This window comes from Pezoporus flaviventris, unplaced genomic scaffold, assembly GCF_033815535.1.
Source record: "Pezoporus flaviventris isolate CSIRO_AGI_PZ_B2104156 unplaced genomic scaffold, CSIRO_AGI_Pfla_v1 ptg000066l, whole genome shotgun sequence".
NCBI lineage: Eukaryota > Metazoa > Chordata > Aves > Psittaciformes > Psittacidae > Pezoporus > Pezoporus flaviventris.
Genome location: NW_026892614.1, coordinates 21,574,090 through 21,591,194, shown reverse-complemented (window position 1 = coordinate 21,591,194; position 17,105 = coordinate 21,574,090). Strand labels below are relative to the sequence as shown.

The following is a 17,105-nucleotide window of genomic DNA, read 5'->3' as shown; positions in this document are numbered from 1 at the left end:
TTTACGTGTTAAGCCTTTAGAAAGGTCCCTGAAGATAATTTCCTATAATGCTTTCTTAGCTCTATTTGGATGCAAATTTAAAAAATAAAATACTCTATCGAAGACATATATCACTATGAATTCAAAAGGGTAAAATGATTCTAAGATGGAGTGCCATATATCAATCCTTCCACACAGTTGTAAGTCACTGATGTTCTTAGACTTCCTCTTTTCAGGTTAAAAATGTCGTAACTTCTTTCTCACATGAGCAAAAATAGCACTGCTGTTTGGGAAGGGCAGAAAATCATTTCCTACAGATGATGGTGATTGCGGTGATTTTAAATAATTTCCCCACACTCTATTACTTTCATTCACCCACCTTTGCAGCTTGGCAATCCCTGCATTTGCAAAGCCAAGCTGTACTCTGGCAGCAGCAGCAGCTCTTTGCAGTTTCTATAGGTGACATTTCCATCTGCAGCTATTAAATCCGGCAATTCTTGGAGGGTCCAGTTCTCCTGTGCTCCCAGGAGGAGAAAGAGGGCCTGACCTCAATATTACAGGAACAACCAGTGTGGGCTAGAGCTGCACACCATCCCGACCCCATCTACCATCCCTGCTGCTGTGGAAAGAGGAATGAGGGCTGAGATTGAGATGCATATAACAAACATTCATAGTCTTTGGGCTTTGGACAGGGATTTACACCCATGTTTACACCCAACAGCAGTGGCTGTGGGACGAAAGTGAGCAGGAACAGCTTTAGCCCATCTGAGGACAACACTGACTGTCCAAGGAAGAGGGAGGCAGAAGCACAGAGGGAAAGGGCAGCTGATGGGCTGGAGTGGGGTGCAGGAGGGTTGAGGGCTGTGCCCAGTAGCTGAGGATCCCTGGCAGGAACAACGCAGGAAGGAAGCAGGAAGCATGCTGTTGCCTGTTCTCAGGATTTCATTTCAAGTCTTGGGAATCTCTTGTTTTCATTAAAAGAAAGAAGCCCCTCTGTTTACTCCTTTTGGTATCAGAGAAAAAGATTACAGTTAAAAAACTTCAAATGCTTCCTTACACCTCCAGGGTTTAAAATTTAGAAAGTAAATATGAAGACTTTACTGATCTATTTTTAACCTTGTGATTCAGCCTGATTCAACTATTTCAAATGTTTGTATATGGCCACAGAGGGAATGAATACTTCTTAACAAAACTTCCATATGCTTAATGTGTGTATGTGAATTTTATATATGTTTAATGACACATGTCCAATTAGACATATGCATTCATTCAAAAACATGGTACAACTACCACACACTAGGAAATCAATAGCAGAAAAGGGACAAAAAAACAGTACACACTGCAGAATTTGTAAGACACTGTCAAACAGAGGGAATTTTTGGTTTTCAGGTTGATCGATTTCCCCACTGAAAGCAGAGCTCTACAACCTCTGCTGAACAGCCACAATGCCAGAAAAAAGGCTTAACCTTCCAAAGTTAAATAAGCCAGCAAATTACCTTTGGCTATTTCTCTCACCTTATACCCATTAAAAATAACAGATGAACAATATATTTCCCAGGGAAATTTTATTGCTGTCAGTCTTTGTAAAGTGCACTGCTGAGGACAGTCCCACTGCACATGCTGCCTCTGCTATGCATCAAGCAGTAAAGATGTGGAGGAAAGGGCCTAAATTTCTCCCAGGGCCACAAAAGATGTTCTTACAACTGGCCATGGTGTCCCCATGCCAGTAATTCCATGTACCTCATGTCCTCCCAGTGTGGGCTTTTCTGATCCCTCCATGCCATCTATGTCCTTGTGTTCCTGGATCTGTAAGCACAAGACATTAACCCATATGTGATCCCGTTCCCTCTGTTGTGCCTCCATCCCTTGACCCTCACTGAATGTCACAGCCTCTTCCTGTTACAGCATTTGCATATCCCCTTATCTTCCCCCCACATCTCCTGACCAGAATGCTTTAATGCCCTCCTGTACCAGGACCTCTGTCTGTTCCCATTTACTTTTTCATTGGAAGCCTGTCAGCTCTTGATTCTGCTTTTTTTTCGTGTCTCAATCAAAAGATATTTAATGCATCTGAATTGCCTACCAGCGTTCCCCGTGCCTCCTCCTTCCCTCATGTACCCTGTTTTCTTCACTGCTTGACCTCTCAATTTTCCTCCTGTCTGCTGCAAAAAAGCAGCACTACTGGGTGTTCAGGCATTGGCTTCCCAAACTGTACGGGAAGAATAAGTAGGGAAGCTGGTTTGCTGGTCACCATTAATGGATTTGACTCTTAGCCATTTATTTATTTATCTGTCAATAAAGTTATTGTTATCTATGACCTGTCAATAATGGAGAGATGTGCTGTGGTTCCCCTTAATTCCACCAGTGTCAGTTCGCCTGCTTCAGGCCAAGAAACCCGATGATTTATGCTTAAGATTGTGAACTGAGGTGGCCATACAATGTTTATGCTTATGTTTATTTAAACATAAATGTATACATTATTTATATATTTAAATATAAACATAAATGCATTAAGTGTTAAATGTATTTAAACATTGTATTTAAACAATCCTGCAATGTTTAAATGCTACAGATGTGTAAACAGAAATGGCATCTAGTTGACTGAAAGATCTTTCAGACTGTGCAATTCAAATTGGGTTTACATGCAGTTTTGAAAGTGGAATAAGGATGTACTCCATGTGTCCCCCTGGGGAATCGTAAGTGTGGAGATTAAACCAAAAATGGCATGAAACACCCAAGAAATTATGCCCCTAACATGCAGAATTAATAACTAAAAATTTCTAAATAGACAGTATTTTCTACTTAATGTTCCTGATGTGTTCTTTCCAGGAGCAGGTTCAGGATAGCTGATTTGATTATGATATCAGTGCATCTCATTTCAGCAATGATGGCTTTATTGTTTGTCTCTTGCTATGGCTGCCCAGATCTGAAAAGTCAGTGAAGGCTTCAATGGACACTCCCTGACCTCTTCCATAGGCAGGTCTTCCCACAGCCATACCTCTCCCAGCCAGAGGAAAAGGTTATTTCCCAGAATCCATGCTGGTTTTTCTGTGTCCAGCAGACACTCTGGGTATCCAGTCCAAATGACCAGAAAAGGGCTCAAAATTTATCTAACACAAACTTTTTAAAGTCTTACTGTGACCCTTGCAACAAACTGCTGTCTGAAAGCCCTGACAGATTCCTGCACCTTTCCAGCAGCCCTCTGGCCCTGGGCTCCCTCCAGGCCCCCCTGCTCAGCATATGTCTATATGACTGTGCAAGCCCTGTTGTCTGGTTAAGAAAAACTCTGCACCTTGAATGATCAATAGATTGGTCTTGGTTAGTGATTGCTTATTGCCTCTTGGATATTAGTCTGTGTAAAAGCCCTGGGCGAATCAATCTTGCCAGACTTCAGGCCCGACTGCTTTAAAAATACAACTGGGTTCAGGGACCTGGTTACAAAATGGTTCCAATTTGTAGTGCCGACAGGACCTTAATAGTATCCTATAGGCTAGCACAAGCCCTAGGCTGTCTCATTTGTATTATTCCTTGTTCTGCTTTCTCTTTCTTTTTAAATAAGGAACAATACAAAGAATGAGAACTCAAAATCCAAGTCATGCTGTCAGGAAGAATAATGGATCTATTCTGTACAAAAATGCCTGTATTGTTGGTTTGTTTACTTCAGCTGTTTCATGGCCATGCTGCTGTCAGAGTTCTGGAGACAAAGCCCCAGCTCTGAGCCTGCTCCTGGGTGCTGGGCAGGGAGACCTTTCCCCTGTGCAGCTTTTACCTGGGTGGCAACAGAAGTAAGTGTCAGAGCAGCATACTCCACCCACCCCCATAAGCAACGCTCAGGAGGGGAGGTGTGAGATAAATCAGAGACATCCAGGTTTACCATCAAATCCAGCCCTTCTACAGGGATCTCAGTGGCACATGGTGATATATAGAGAAAAAGCCTATTAAGCATGCAAGGGAGTTAGTCATGGCTAGTACAGCTCTGCACAACTGTGAAGAGGCTTAAACCTCAGTGTCTTTCACTGGAAGGGCATCTCCAAACACTGTACTCTGCTTTTTGTCACCCCAGTAATGACTAATACACTGTCAGGATGTTTCTACTAGATTGATGACAAGGAGAGGGTTTTGGAAAGTCCCAGTTCAAATAAGTAACTGAACAAAAATAGTCCATTCCCATATAGCTATAGCAACCACAATCTGCTAGGAACTTTCTAAACAAAATAGAGAGTTACAGTCCTACAAAAAAATCTAAACAAGGATCTAAATAAGAAAATAAAGACAATGGCTAACGGAAGGGGTAGACTGCACAACCTACAAAGAAAAAATCAGCAGTGAACTGACATGCATGTGAATGGCTGTGTATTTTTTTTTTGTGTGTGTGGGCTTTGATCCCTTCTAAAACCTATTTTTAAGCAATTTTCTCAGTTTCTGGAATGATAATTAAAAAAAAAGAAAAAGTCCCAGTCATGGTTTACAAAACTCCAAGAATAGTTACATCTCACTGGCGAGTTAAATCCCGGAATGCAGAAAGCGATTTCCGAATCTCACAACAGCCTATGTAAGAAACAATCCTGCTACTTTATTCTGCTGTCTTTCAAAGAAGACATTATTATTCTAGTTAAGCAATCTGAGCTTCTTAAAGAAGTAGCATGATAGCAGGCCATTTTGACTAAACCAGGAGTAAGTGCATTTTCATAAGCAGTTTCTTTAAGTGCCAAGAAAAAGTCTAAATCTTTCCCACTTCCAGTGCTGCTGAATTAGCTGTGCTGCTGCCACGTTTGTGAAACAACGCATCAATAGAGTGGATGGAGATGCTCTCTCTGCAATACAGAGAGTAACACAGCGGAGCTGTAAACAAGGCAGGGACCCAAAACAAAAACACCAAACATTTTGATTGCAAATTCAATTTAGTTGAGTCAGCTTCATGCAGTGTTATTTTAATTCAGTGTTACAAAAATACGCCTTCATGCAAAATATTTTCAAATGCCTGTGACAATGTTAGTGTGAAAATTTTTTTAACTCATCCAGTTCATTCCTAGACGATGTTTCCTGCCCAGCTACATTCACCACAAATGCTGTCTGGTAAATAGCAGCTGCAAAGGAAGGATAAGGATGCCAGGGTACACTTCAGTAAACACTCCTTCTCAGTAGCTTACTATATCCCGGGCCAAGCAAGCTAATAAACATTCACAGCCATGTTTAAAACTACTCAGACACAGTAGGACGTTGCTTTCATAACTCCCCCGAAGGTGAGGAGAGGAAATCAAGATTAAAGGCATGCCTGTACTTAGCACTGCCTTTGTGTGGAGGGACGCAGCGAGGCACAGCAAGTCGGGCCAGCAGCCTGCCTGTACTGTGCTGCTGCTCAGAAGGTGTTTGCCTCCCATGACTGCCCCTGTGCTCGCAGCATATCCCTGTGGCAGCACGTTGCACGTTGGCTGCACACCCAGGGTGGGCATGCTCCCCTGCCACCCATGCCAGGCCACTCAGGCTGTGCCATGCCTTCTGACTGGCAGCACTGTAATGCGAAGGCCTGCAATTAAACCAAGCTATTCTCATGTCACTTCTTGTTTCCTCACCTAGCCCATCTTGTTTTCGCAAGCCAGCACCTCTCCCACCCAGGCTGCCAGGCAGCAGGGAGGAGATAGGGGTGAAGGCTGTGAACTGCCACAGCCAGGCTGGCTCAGCATGTAACCCCTCTGCAGGGCCATAATGGCACCTATGATGGACAAGGCTGCTGTTGAGCAGCACTTCCCAGATGCCATCCAGAAGCAGCTCCCGAGGGAGGAGTGCTGGAACCAGACAAGCCACTAGCCTGGGATACTACTGGAGGTGCCAAAAGCCAGAAGGAGAGACAGCGTTTCCAGGAGCCGCACCTGGGGGGATAAACACACATGCAGGGCAGGCAGCTCTCCCTGGGGAAAAGATTACTGCCTGCTGGTGTCACTGCCTCTCCGCCACAAATTATCAATCTCGCAAAGGCACTAAGGAAACTGCCGGTGTGAGTGGCCCTAATCTGCTGCTTCTCCGGTCCCTGATAACCCGGGGAGCGGCCAGGCAAACAGCGCACTCGCCTAGTGCCACATGGAGCTGAGGCAAAACCGCCTTTCCCTAGCATAGAGGATGCAAACCAGCAGGATCTATCTGTAGCCATGCGCAGGATTATCCTAGAGCTAGGGTGACCATGCACCCTGCAGAGCACTAGCTTGAAGTCCAAGTACAGCTGTCCTGCAGGGGTTTTAGCTGACTGATGTATGCAAGAGCCAGCTGAGGGGAGGCTAGGAGGCTGCAGTGCCACCCAGGAGCTCATTCCTCCCACATGACTACTGACTTTACCCTGCCTGCCCTCTCCCTGGCATCCTCAGTTACACAATTTCCCAAGGTGGCTGTGAGCCAGTTTGACTAACAAGGCAGTGAGCAGAGTGAGAAAATGGTGGACTGCAAAGAGAAGACAGAGAAGGTAAAGAGAATGAGCATCATCAGAAAGTCAGATGACAGCTTCTGTCACACAAAAGGAGACAGGTTGGAGTGGTCAAAGGGCTTGGCCCATAACTAGCAGAGGAGCGAAAAGAAACAATTATAAAAAAAAATAAAATAATAACTAACAGAAATTGTTGCTGCTTCTCCTCCTCTTCTCCCATGTCTCCCCTCTCCCCCCCAAATAAATGAGGGTGAGAGAAGCAGGCACATCAGCAACGATTCCAGAAGCTCACAGGGAGGAGAGCACACCTACCTACCCTCCTTCTCACACTGTGGTTGTAGCCAAGTGAACTGCACATGGGAAGAACAAACGGCAAAAATGACTATTTCAACTTGATGAACCTTTGCTCCACAGAACCATAGTACATGAAACCTACTGCTGAGTGAACATCACCAGCTGCAATTTCTCAGCAACAGTCTTGGACAATAAACGGGAGGTGTCAAAAGGAGACCATGGGGTTGATAGTAGAACATCATTGTCTGTTCAGCCTGAGGCACCCTGGTCATCAGGGATTGCACTACGTTAATTAAACCACCTAAACTCATGTACAAAAGAAACCGATGCTCCATGGCTTAGAAGCTTTTAGCAGTGATAACCGCAGTTATCGCGGGCACTGCTTGAATAGTATGTTGAGACAGAGACTGTAAAAGCAGTTGACAAAAAATAGCTAAATAACACAAAAGCCCTGTAAGTAAGAGCAAGCTTTTCCACATACAGCAAAGTGTGACTCTCATATTTTACACTGCATTACCTAGATGCCTGAACCCACTAAGGACTCCATTTCTAGCCATGTCAGTCTCTCCAATACTTTACTAACGTTTATTACCTAAAATGTTAAAGTCCAAACAGTTCAAAACAAAGAAAACACAGAGCTGGAAAAAAACCCAAGGGTGTGAGAGGCAAGCAATCCTGTGAGAAACTGATTTGGCAGTAGACAAATGAAATACACTCTCTCTGCATACAAAGACATAACTCTTATTTATGTGAATGGGAAACATGCTCATGCACCGAGGGGGGAATAACTACCATAGATCAGCAGAACAAATGCACTGGAGATAGCTAAAATGAGACTACATGTGCAATGAATGTGAAAATCTTTTCAGCCATCTGGGCCATGTAATCTTTCACAGATGCTTTCAGAGCTGGATGGACCTTGTTGCCTCTCTGTTCCCTGACATTTGTCCAATGCTTGCGAATTGCTTTCTGTGACCCGTAGGATGTACTCCATAAAAATTTAGTCTGTTCCTTTCTGCCATCATCCCCAATGTTCAAACAAACTTCTGTGACCAGTTTTCCTTCCAGAAGGATTCTGCAAACTACCCTGCTCAGTCACATGCAACCACCTGGCAGGTATTCAGTCCACTAATACATCCACACAGACTGCAGTACAACCATCGCCAGAGATGGCTTCAAAAACCTCAAACTGCAAACAGCTTAACTCACTGTGTAAAAAGCTTTTTCTTGGGTACCTAAAAAGAACGCACCCCCACTGACTCAGTAAGAGCACAGAACCATAGAATGGTTAGGGTTGGAAAGGATCTTAAGATCACCTAGTTCCAACCACCGTGCCATAGGCAGGGAAGCCTCAGCCTAGACCATGTCTAGACCACCCGAGTATACCAAAATATTGGGATGCTGCTGTCAGTTACTATAGCTACCAACATTAACTGTCTCCTCCTCGGTAAAAAAAGACCACTACAAAAGCAAAACAAGAAACTTGAACTTTTCATTCAGCTGCATCAGAACAGCTCTGCAAGTATGAAGTCTTCAAAAAAGTAGAGAAAACTGCATGTTAGACTTCATGAGGTGGTTTCAAGCTTGTTAGCTGGATTTTAAACAACTGGATTTAGCTGGGGAGATCCTTGGGTTTTTTTTTCATTTCCTTCATAGCTCTTGTGCAGAATGTCAGGTTGCTGTCACACAATGTGCTAACTCTTTTCTAGGGCACATAATACCAAATAAAATAAAACACTGAACCTGCCCAAACCTACATTTCTGGTTCTAATTTGTTTTAAAGTATTTTTGAAGGACAACTTTCGTTCTGGCAGGCATTATTCCTGCGTAGGAACTGTCTGTCCTTTGAATCCAGCATAAACAGAAGTCTGAAATACATGCTGTTTTGCAGGCTTGGGCTAATTGAGTAACCATGTGCCCAGCCTGGTTCAGGACACATCTACCTTGCCAGTTGATCTGGATCTGATGTTGCACAGACCTGATCTTAATGGCAAGGTAAGCAGGAGGGATGTCCGTGTGACCAGAGTGCTAGCACCACCTATTCTGATGGTAACTTCTATTTACACGTAGAGGTTTTAGAGGCATGAAGCTACTTCTGGATGGTATCCAACATAACACTGAAAAATGATAACCAGCATGGTTCATAGTGATGGCACACTGAAAACAGCCCACACAAAAGAAACAGATCTGGGAGGGTCTCATATTTGTAAACAATGGCTTCCCAATTTTGTAGAGGCTCTTCAGGCTCACTGAAAGCAGCTGGCAATTTAAACCTGTGCTTTTGCACTTCACGCAGCTGGGACTGTGGTTCTTGGACCATTTCTCTGATGGCAAGGATAGTTTAAACAGCTCTGTCTCCCTTTGGACACTGGTGCCCACCCCACTTCTCTCCCTGTGCTCTACCAAAGCCAACTATTTATGCAGCTGTGTGGTAAAATATTTCAAGGAGCTGAACTGGGTGGGGACAGCAAAAACCTGAAATAAAATTCTAAGCTATTTTTTCTGGCCAGATTACTTATGTGTTCAGGTACATCAAGAAGCCACATGAACACTTCTGTTAGCATAGCCTTGGGTGGAATAGAGGAAAGAAGGAAGCCTGCTTTATGGGAGGTGTTATTCAAACAGCACTGCTCCTGGATGTGGAGCCATATCCAAACCACTTTCCTACACCCCTGAGAAGTGGGATTTGTGTGCATAGTCCAGGCATTCATTAGTAATGGCTGGGCCCCCTTTTTAAACTTTCCCTCCTTCTCACAGGGGTGTTTGGGGAAACAGGCTCATGTGGTTCTGCTAGAATGAAGTTAAAGCCTTGTAAAGCTAAATAAAGCTAGGCACCATTTTTATAAGCTTGGTAATAGTGCCCTGTGGAAACAGGCCATGATTAACAACCATGGCAGTTTCTAACTGCATCTTTAAGGAGCATCCCAAGTCTGCCACACTGATATTTTTGAAGGGTTTTGAAGCAAGAATGATCCCTGTTGTGAAGACTAGACAGTTCTACATCTTTTAAACTCCAGCCATCAATGAGATCAAACTAAAGAAGCATTTTATATGAATCTACAGGAAACTGAAGAAGTTGAGGCTTACTTAGTGACCTATTACAGTTACTACTAATCTTAATACACAAAACCAACTACATCTAACAGGTGAGCCTGACTCATTGCATACAGAAAAACTAGAGATTGCTGAAGAAAGAAAATATCCCCCCCCCCAAGATAAAAAAAAATTCTAACTTCCAAATCACCCTTTTTTGAAATAACTAAAGCTTATTGGGAACAAGGCTGTCTGTGACTCCCAAGGTTAGCCAAGCTCCAAGAACCTGCAGTTCAAGCCTCTTCTCCCACCATGGGGCTGGCTAAAACTTTCCGGTGTCTCCTTGAAGACGGGCTGCCTCAATGACAGGAACTGTTAAAAGGACGGGGTGCTTTTCTTGTACAGCATCAGAGCCCACATGACTAAGTACCGCTGAAACATAAGCAACAAAAAGAAAAGGTGGAAGTCTGGACTTCCTTTCATTTGTGATATGGAAACACTTTATTTAAAGGAAGCAAGAGGTGTTGGACAGTCCAAATGTCTTGCAGCTAACTGAATCTGCTGCTCACACCCTTTGAAGTGTCTACCAGTTTTGCAGGTGGGACCTGGAAGGCTATGGAAGAAGGAGAGCAGCAGAGATATGGACCTAATGTGACAGATCAGGAGTCCTCTTAAGTTGTGTGCTGCAAGAGTTTTGAAATCTGTTAAGCAGTAAAGACCATATAAACCCAAGGAACTAAATACTTATTTTCTTCATCCTAGCACAGCTCACAAACAGAAAATAATTCACAAGCACTGCAAGCTCCTGCTGGGTCATTTTTAACTTGATTTTTTTTTTAGTTTGGAAACAATCACATACATGCAAACACAACACACAAAATTCATTGCCCTTCATGTGTTGCCTCTCTTCTTATTTGGAAATAAAATACTTCTCTCTAAATAAACCCTCACTCCCACAATAATCTTTGATTTGTAGCAGCATTTAGGGACTTCTGAAGGAGTTTAAAGATGACACATAAACTGACATTTATGTATGATAAAGTGAGACCACTGCATTCAGCCCTGAAATCTGACCCTCTCCAGAGCAGAACGCAGCAACTGCTTCCCAGCCAGAGCACCATCACCCTTCCTGACCAGCATGGAGGAAAAAGCAAGCAGCGACCGCTTGGAAGCGTGCAGAACGTGGGCAGGAGGCAGCTACCTACCCCTGCGAGACTTCATTTACTGTGGGGCAGCAGAGAGAAGTTTCACAGTGCTCGCAGCAGCACAACCCCCCCGCTTGCAGATGGTGAGCAGGAGGGAGCATCACTTTTGGCCGCGCAGGGCCCCCTGGAGCATGGGTTCAGAACTGGGACAGTGGAATATCACTGCCTAGGAGAATTCCTGATCCCTGCTGCAGGTAATTCCTGCTCTGGTTCAGATCAACACCGATTCTTGAATGATTCAGCTGTATTTCTGACATTGCCTTGCTCACGCACTGACCATGCTCATGCACACCACTCACTGCACTAAGACTGCATTTTAAGATTTAATTTTTGGTCTTGTTTTGGTGCTAAGCAAAGCAAAGACATATGGCCTCAACTACACTGCCATTCCAACTAAATCTTGACAGCTTAACATTTAAAAGTTTGAATTCTTCTATCTCTGAAAACACCACCACCTTCTGATATTCAAAGCTATTTTAAAAGAGCAGGAGGATACTGCATACCACTTTTAACATGCATCCTGTCTTATCTGGAAGTGCCTGGTTCCCCACCGACTTCATCCGTTCTCACCTCATTGGGCAAAGGAAGTTTTGGATAGATGCAACAAGTAGGCTACTACTATTTTATGTGCTACTCTCAGAAGCTAGCAAGGAACAACTGGTCTGTAATGCATATACCCCAGATTGTGGATGTCCTGCTCTTAAATACTGTAGTTTTCACTCCTCTATGTCCTGTTATGGCTTAAATTCATGTGTAAAAGGCAGATTTCAGGGCTCCTTCTCCATTTGGAGTTTTACATCTCCACAGAATACACTTTCAAAGTCCTTGCAACAGCAAGGGGTGAATTTTACTGCTGAGGCAACTTTTCTTTTATTTTCACTAAAGCCCTTTCTCATATAATCACTATATTCAGTAACCAGGGATTAGCAAAAATACAAATATCATGAGAAATTTAATAAAATGAAGAGAACAATATTCACCACTTGTTCCACTCCCACTGTTGCTCTTACCAGTGGATCTGGGCCAACAGTTTAGACAACGGAAAACATTTGCAAAGAGGTCTTCATGCATGAAGAACACTTAACTTTTCATATAATGGAATTCAACAGTATTTTCCTGACAGTGTGGGGCAGTGCTTCTCCAGTGAGGTTTGCTCTGAGTGCTTGCACAACCTTACGTCACTGACAAAAGATCTGCTGGCTTAGAAAAGTACTGCAGTAGCCAAGTTAGTCCACTGTATTTTTGCAGAACAGGTAGGAAAACTGTTCAAATGGGGATATTTTTTTTTTACTTAGGGATGTAATTTCCAGTCCCCTGAGAATAAAGGAGAGCATCAACCATTTCAAAAAGAAATCATGCTTTTTTTCTGGATTCCTTACAGAATACCTATATAAGATTATCCTGCCAGATAAACTTTGACATGAAGAACAGTAAATAATCATGCATGCTAGGCAACAGTGAAAAGCTGTATTTTTTTTTTTCTTTAGTAAGATTCAGAGACACATCTGCCAAAATGTGAATTACTCTATCGAGTAATTACTGGCTTCAGACTGGGCAAATACGCCCCCTTGCACTTATGTATCTTGTACTTTAATCAGAGTGCAACCTGAGCTGTAAACTTCCTGTGTTTGGAGCCTAAATAGGAAAGCACAGCAGATTAACAGGAAATGCTTTGATCCACAGTTCCAGAGGAACCTAAAGAAAACATACTCTACAGAGACCACTAACACATGTAAAGATTTTGTTGTTTCTGCTTCACTAACAAGGTTAGCTGTTATCAGGTGTCTAACACCATTAAGATGAGAGACAAAGGGATGAGAATTCAGGTCAGATTAGGAAAAAGAAGAGGTTAGACTACTTAGATAAATTGCATGTTTTCAAACAGGCTAGTTCAGGTTGAAATTTACCCTAAAGAAGCCAGAAAACTGTCTTAGCAGTGCCGCTAGACCCTCCTGAGCAGAGGCTGGCCTCCCAGAGACAGTGAAATGGTAAGCACAGCACCTCATTTTGATGCCTTCCCTTTAGACAGCACTTTATTATCTCTCTGTCATAAACTTCAAAATGTTAGGAGTAATTCCTTTGAAAGCTCTCAAATATAAATTCCCTTTGGGTCTCATAGTATGATAAAGAATACATCTCTTGCAGACCAGAGAATTTTTGGTTTTGACAAAGCAGTAATTGCAATGATGCTCACAATAATGGCAAGAGAGAGAATAAATGTAACTAATTATCTTCTACCTTCATGTCCAAATGTGTGTCCATTCTGAATTTTAAAAAACTGGTGTATTGCCAAGCAAGCAGAGGTTTAAAATACAAGACATCAAGTATTGCAGAATACAAGAGAGTGTATAATTTACACCTGAGATCTTGATATTTGTCCTTTATATCATGTGGTCTATAAATCAATAAGTGAAGAAAACCTTTTTGATAGCTGCCTCTAAGGTACTAACCTGCTTGCAAATCATTTGGCATAGCTGCTAAGTAATAAAAACATATAGAGTATTAATCAATACACACCATCCATTTTCCTTTAGAAATGCTGCAGTGATAGAAAGCCTTCAAAACTGTAAATAAAATCAATGTCTAATCCTGAGGTTAATGCATGAAAAAATAAGCATAGAGACCATATGTCTTAAAACAAATATTTTCCACTGAAAATGAGGATCTTATTTGTTCAGAAAAATAAAAAAAAACCAGTATTTTAGATATGGATATGCACTGATACACAGCATATAGAAAGTTTTGGTGATATAGTCAATAAACAGTCATGATCTGGTTAATTATCCTTATTCTTCTATGCTACATTCCCCAAACAAAACTAGAAAGCTACTCTCTGCTGGGGATCAACTCTTTGAAAAGTTGAGAGAGTGTAAATTACTAGTATTGGCAATATTACCTTTGGGTGTGAAAAGAACCCCGCTGCTGAAGATGGTTACAGAATTAAACATCAAGGATATTCCTTGGATACTATAATGGTGATTTAACAGACATGAAACAAAAATTCCTTCAACCAGCCAAACAACTAAATAAGAAATGAAAGCCCCATAATGGTAGACAAAACCCTGATATGCTAACTAGTGTAGACATACCCACAAATGGTTTATGTTACTTCATTTTGCCAAGTAATAAAATCATATCTTGTTAAGATGCTGGAAAGTGCTGTGGTGTCACTTTGACAGGACAATTACACATGTATTCAAGAATAAAAATGTGGTCCATCTCAACTCAACTATTTATTTGATTACGGTTAAACTCATGCTTAATGCCGTATCTCGCAAGATTGTGCTCTAGTTAGGTTCAAACAGGAAATAAGAGTCACCTGAGTACGTGGTTTCACACTAGCAAATCAGCTGGCAGCGTCCATGGCAGGTTTACCAGGGTTTGCAGTAGGCTGCTCACCTCACAGCCAGTGGAGCCAGCTCACAGCCACTGATAAAAAAAATTCTGTAAAAGTTTATGTGTTTGTCCACACAAAAGCTTAATTATCTAATCTAAGAGATGACAAATGTAGATTTCTCATGGAGAAGCAAATGAGACAGTACCCTTACCTGATCTTACAGATACCAGTAACACTGGTTCACGTGATGGCTAGCAGGTACACCACTGCATTGTTTTCCACTAATCTATACAGCGCCTTTATTTGGGCTGTTAATGAGACCGTATTTCTTGTTAATAATTTGTACCTGAATAATTTAGTAAAATAATACACTTCTGCTTATTTGTCTGCTGATTATTTCTCCTGCTCTCTGGTTACAGAATAGAGATGAGTAATGCCTCATGACAATCTGCAATGCTTGCAAGGCCAGGAGTAACTTGTGAAATTTTGGGGATTTTGCAAATATTTTAAGTCAGATTCTGAGAATACCAGATAACCTTAAACACACACACACAAGTTAACTGTAGAGAGAAAACAAAATACATGTAGAGAAAGTAGTTGTTTTGTTTTTTTTTTTTCTCAAAAATGTTGTCGTTTCTTCAGTAATAGCAGACACATAAGCCTAAATTAATTATAGAATCATAGAATAGTTAGGGTTGGAAAGGACCTTAAGATCATCTAGTTCCAACCCCCCTGCCATGGGCAGGGACACCTCACACTAAACCATCTCACCCAAGGCTTCGTCCAACCTGGCCTTGAACACCACCAGGGTTGGAGCAGTCCCAGCTTCCCTGGGCAGCCCATTCCAGTGCCTCACCACCCTAACAGGAAAGAATTTCCTCCTTATATCCAATCTAAACTTCCCCTGTTTAAGTTTTAACCTGTTACCCCTTGTCCTGTCTCTACAGTCCCTAATGAAGAGTCCCTTCCCAGCATCCGTATAGGCCCCCTTCAGATACTGGAAGGCTGCTATGAGGTCTCCACACAGCCTTCTCTTCTCCAGGCTGAACAGCCCCAACTTAATAAGCCTCAAATTAATAATTAACGGTGCAATAGATTTTCTTAAAAAACCTCAGTTTGTGCAGTGTGAAAATATTCAGATAACAGTTTTTTTCCTTTTACATAAGTAATGCAAAAAGACTTATCCAGTACATCCCTGTCTCAACCCCAAGGGCACTATCTCTCTGTCCTTAGAACACCTCTGCCATAATGAGATTGTCAGCAGCAGTGCCAGTGAGTCAAAACCAAGGAATCTGTACTTCGTTCAAAAATTAATTCAAGGACAAGATGAAAACAACCATCAAAAGATAACTTGCCATTCCTTTTGATCTGGAGTGATCTGGATATTCAGAGATGGAAGGGTTACCCACTAATCTACTTCCTTAAGTGACTCTCAAACTCAAATGGTTTGAGCTATTGATGATCGGTTAATTCTACCAACCAATCAACTTTTTTGGCTCTTCAGTGTTATGTGAAGACAAATAAGACACCAAAATAATAAAATTACAAATCTGGTTAATCATAAGGCAAAGACGGTCCCATGGCATTCTGCAGTCATTTTTGGCATACACGGAAATATGACATCATGTAAGGAATGCTGGCAGGTTCTCAAAATACAACAAAATTGTGGCTCCTCCAAAGAACACATCACCCCTGGCCAATACATCATTATTTCAGTTATGTGGATCTCATGTAAAATAAATTCTTTTAACACCATCACAATATTTAAGATCAATGAACTTAGAAAAAAGAAAGTGGTAGCTGACTAGATCAGATTCTGCTCCCACTTCTCCGCCAGCTCTGAAAGAAAGAAATGAAGAAAGCTTCCCAGTGACTCTTATCCCAGCTTCCCAAAATCTTTTTAGCTTTCATTATTTCTCTTATAATGAATCAATAAAAATCCTTTTTCCACTTTTGTCAGCTATTTGGCTCTCTGTCCTTCACGTGGTTTTAGTCACTGGATGTAACTCATACCTCCTGCAGGGAGTCAGTCTTTGATTCACAGCCTCACTTCCTTAAAAAATAGACTTACTGCTTCCCACAGTCTTGTCCTGACCGATGCAGACAGTCCAAAAGCCATCAACAAAGTGGTTGTCCCATCTCTCTTCATGCTAACCACTTTCTGAACTCAACATATATCTAGATAATTCAATTTTTATTTTTGTCACTGTTGTCTCATGTGCCAAGAAGAGGCTTCATTTCACATGCAAACGCCAAAACAATGGACTAAAATAGCTAAGCAGTGTAACTTTCTTCATTAACTTTTTAAAGAAGGTGAAACAGTCAAGGGCAGCTTCAAGGTGAATGACTCGCCAAGACAAAACGCTCTATGCTTTGCTCAGTCACCTCTGGCATAAGCTTGTCCTTAAATACATCAAACTGCTGAGAAGCAAAATAAATGAAGTAGAAAAGCCAAGGGACTTAGATAACAATTACAGTATACTTAGTATAGTTTTAAATTTTTCAGATACTGACATACTACATTTTAATTTCCTAAAATTGAAGGTTTATTAAAAAATAAATAAAATTAAAGGAGGCTTCCTCTCATAAAAATAATCCAGGTCCCTCACACATATGCTTAAAATGAGAAAAGGTTATGAAAAACCTACCTTGTTACTGGATTTTTAAAATACATTTTGATGGTTGCCAAGTAGCAGTACTGACTACTGTGTTCTCCTTAGGGAGGTAAAAATGCTCATGATGTGAGTAATTTTTCAGTTCGTACCAAAGACAGATCAACCTAAGAACTGTACTTCATGATTTAACAAAAATGTGCTTGCTCTACAGAGTTGCAGTCTCTTGC

General features: G+C 41.8%; 1 protein-coding gene across 3 annotated transcripts in view; it reads right to left on the bottom strand.

Moving 5' to 3' along the window:
- LOC133278565 (SAM and SH3 domain-containing protein 1-like) overlaps positions 1-17,105 on the bottom strand; it is a 535,664-nt gene that overhangs the window by 142,098 nt on the left and 376,461 nt on the right. The window lies entirely within an intron of this gene.